The sequence below is a fragment of the Malurus melanocephalus genome, unplaced genomic scaffold, assembly GCF_030028575.1.
Source record: "Malurus melanocephalus ecotype Western Australia unplaced genomic scaffold, MMel_1.1 scaffold_31, whole genome shotgun sequence".
Taxonomy (NCBI): domain Eukaryota; kingdom Metazoa; phylum Chordata; class Aves; order Passeriformes; family Maluridae; genus Malurus; species Malurus melanocephalus.
In genome coordinates this window covers 307,729-311,835 of record NW_026623263.1, presented here as the reverse complement: position 1 = coordinate 311,835, position 4,107 = coordinate 307,729, and positions in this window count along the sequence as shown.

Genomic DNA, 4,107 nt, shown 5'->3' with positions numbered 1-4,107 from the left:
TCTTGTTCTCCCATTTTCTCCTTCCCACCCTCTCTCACACTAACACTTAAAAAACCCTTACTGACACAATTTATCAGCATTCCCATGGGTACAGAGTACAGATATCCCAAGAATTTTTTTGTCTCTACAGTCTAGCAGCTATAAATCAGAGGTGCAATGYTATATAGCACTCCTTTATTTTGCTCTCAGAAAAGGCCTTTTTAAAGTGTCCACAGGACTTCAGCTCTACCACAATCACAATCACTTGGCAAAAGCATCAGAAACAAAAGGATGAAAGCATATCTCAGAAAGCAATATTGCCTTCCTCATGTAAGACAGAGACTATATCAGCTAAGTGACTAAAATATTTCAAATGAAAACCACAGCCGCTGGAAACTGCTGCTATTCATTTCAAAATAACCTTGATTTAGAATATCAGGCTTCCAGTAGAAGTAGTTACATTAACAGAGCCAACAAGGTAAGGAACATCACTACACAGGGAAGAATATGCAAACATGCCTKTTCCTCATATTTTCTGAAGAGTCACACATTTTACATTAGATGCCCACTCTTCACATGTGTTTACATTTGAAGTATTTACACATTAAGTTTTAAGTAATTTTGGGTGTTACAGTACATTAATTAGACATCAGAATCCATAAACATATTTAATTGAGGAAGATAAGCAAGAAAGGCCAGAACAAATACTAGATTTATTTTCCAATCTCAGCAGAGGTGAAACTTAGCAGGTAAAACTGCTGTCAAATAGCTATTTTGAGAAAGCAGCTGAAAACTTGATGGGTACTTCTGCATCTTTCCCTTCGTTACAGATCTTTAATGTGACACCAAATCCAAACATTCAAACCAAAGACAAGTTCTTGTCCACCTCTGACCTGCATAAGGCTCAGAATCCTGGTCTCATAACTACATGCATGTTAAAAGATGAAAACACATCCTCTTAATCAGACCACCATTTTTTAAAATAGCTTTTGATTGTATTGTTTTAGTAAAGATAGTTGTGATGATTGCATACAGGGTACAGGAAAATAATGTCTTTAAAAGACTGCAGCCAATGTAATTTACCAGAAATGAGCTTGGCCCAGGATAAGTTGTAAACTTTAAATTATAATATGGTGTTTATTGCCAGAAACACTACTCTGTGTGTTACAAATTTCCTCATTTCTCTTCCCAAAACAATTGACAAATGTGGTTGGTCCAGTCTGCAAGTGTTAATTGGTCTTTACTGGAGTGATTAAGTGTCACCTGTCTCAAAAGTAAGATATAAATTGATGAAACAGTAGTAAATTTGGCTGTACAAACACATACTCACATGAATATTCTGGTCATACTATAATCATGGAAGACAGGCAGTAGTGTAAAACCTTTGGAATATCTCCTAGTATTTCAGTATTTTGTAAGCTGAGAAACTAAAGATGTATCGATGTATGCAGGATTTCTGTGCCAAAATACAATAAAATGCAAAACCTAACCTAATATTGATAACTAGAGCTATTCCCTCCATATGCTGCAGCACAGTTCTTTAGACTCCGCCTGTGCCTGTCTCTGGTCCCATTGGCCTTCTGCCAGATTGCTCCTGAACAATCTATATTAAACATGCAATGCAGTAAAGAGACTAGGAAAGCACAGAGAGAGTGACTTATGCAAAACAATTAGGTGTCCTTCAGTTTTTCTGTCTCTGAATGCGAACCACATTACTTTTACTCAGCTAAAATGCCACAGGTATGCTGTGGAAGGAAGGAAGACATTAATCCTAATTTTTCACAAGCTGTTTGGATATATATGAGTATTGTCCTAAAGCAATGAAGAAAACCAGTAAATGTTTCTGGTTTTTGCCTCTGGTTTCATTTTTTCAAGATGAAGTACAGTTATGCCCATGTTCTCTCCAGTTATCCTGGGTAGAGGCTGAACTTGTTTATTCCATTCTGATTTTGAACATACAGGAAAGTATCCTGCTGTCGTTGGAAAGAGACCCTGCAACACCATTTGCTCCCTAATGAAGCAAAAGAAAAAAAAAAAAAAAAAGGTCTCAACTTCATATATGCCAATCAAATTAAAGATCTAATCTAATAACACAGACTGCTACTGCAGGAATCTTCCTGGTCTTCAGAACTTGCCTAGACCATGAACACAGTAATGTATTTTTTAGTGGCCATTTCTTACAGGACATTATGTACTGGGCCCAGGAAGTACTAACACTTAATGCTCTTTATTGAACTGCATTGAGGCTGACACTACCTCTCTGAATTTGTATCAGCCTCCTCATTTGGATAAGAGTAGAGTGGAGAAGAGGTAAAAACACCACAAAAACACAGGCAAGCACTTCTTCCAGAAATGTTCTGTAAAACGCCTTTAACTTGTCCCTTAAAACTTGGGCAAATTCATAGTGTCATCCCTTGTTACTTGGTTTGCATGACTCTAGATAGCAATAATTTTGTACATGCTTTTTTTTTTCCTCCACAGGCAGTAACTGCACATTGACCTGGCATGCAAAAGACATGCATTGCAAAAGACATGACCTTGTAAAGTATTTTTCTGGTCTGAAAAATCACAATTTCAGTGTCTTTTCCTCACTGGCTTGTGATTTTCTGGCAGTATTTARGAGAAACTGGCAAAACTAAGAACAGGTCAAGTACTTCAGTGGTTGCATGCTGGGAAGCAAGATTACTCTACCTGGATTTGGCTGGGGCAACTAAGTCAATCCTGTCCTCTTGGGTGGTGGAAAGGCTGCTGACAATGCCCGCTGGGGTAGGCTTAAGTGAAGGAGGACCTGACACTTCCTGCTGTCTTTGCTGAAGCAGGGATCTCACACYATCTCCTTCAACTGGGACAGCCACGTCTTATAACCTGTTGGAAATACTTCGTGGGTATTTGTTTCCAGCTGCTAAGCTTTGGAGTCCTCAAGGAAAGGGAAGCTGCTCTTTGCTCACAGCTGTGACAATTGACTCCTTCACAGAGGACTGTCACATACTCTCAGAGACTTACTGAAGAATGATCCTAACTCAATCAGCATACGTTTTCAAATAATGCTTCTACAGTTGGGTCTCAATGGAGAGAAAATAAAGTTACATGATGGCACCCTACGGGATCTCGTTAGCCTGTTGTGCCTGGCAAATAAATGAATTAAACTATCTGGAATGGTCTGGAAGCTGCTACTATCTTCAAGATAATGAAAAACAATTTTGAAAAAAATTACAAGTTTTGAGCTACTAGGCTGRCCCTGCAGGACAATACATTAGTTTGGTGGCTTTCCATGCCTCTTTATTTTCCTTGTGCTCCGTWTGCACAGGAGATCTCTTTGATTAGGACCTCCATCCCCAAGGGAGARCTAAGGACTTAATTTGCAGTATAAAATCAAAGTGTATTCTTTTGCTGTTGAATTTCACCTTCCTGTTATAGTTTTGCTCATTTCATACACCCCTRGTGGTGTTTCAAGGCCAGAGATCACTCATAGCACCTGCACTGCTCTGTCAAATGCTGATATTCCACTACTAAAGATTTCAGTTTCTAAACATTAAGATAGAAGCCTCTCCAGCCAGATAATTGCTAGATATCTTGAGGAAACAGCACCAGGAATGGCATGAAGGAACATAGGTRCTAAAAAGCTACATCCTATGTTGATTTACAGCCTATAATTTCTCATTATTGTAGGATAAATGAAATTACAATCTTTATGGGATAACATACCAACTTTTCCTTCCACTGAAACTGGATTTACAGCACTAATTCAATTTTGCTCAGCAGCATTGATCTAGATACTATTTCCAGAGCAAAGTCTAGATASAGAATGGGGAGCTGAGGGCCATTTAAAAACTTTTTATAAAGTCTTTCACAGAAATCAGCCTGAACTTCTTGTTCAGATGCAGCTCCATATTCACTACTGCATAAACAGACAAACTAAAAACAGTTCCTGTGACAGCGTGAAGGTGTTTACCAKCAAGTATGTTAGAATGAAAAAAAAACAATGGGGACAATATAGAGCATCAAATCACTATAAGTAACTTTCAGATGGTAGACAAAGTTAGGGGAAAATATACAAGCAAACAAAAACACAATGGAGCACAATGGGCTAAACTTATCCTAAGTATAACTCCAGCCAGCTGGCTGATA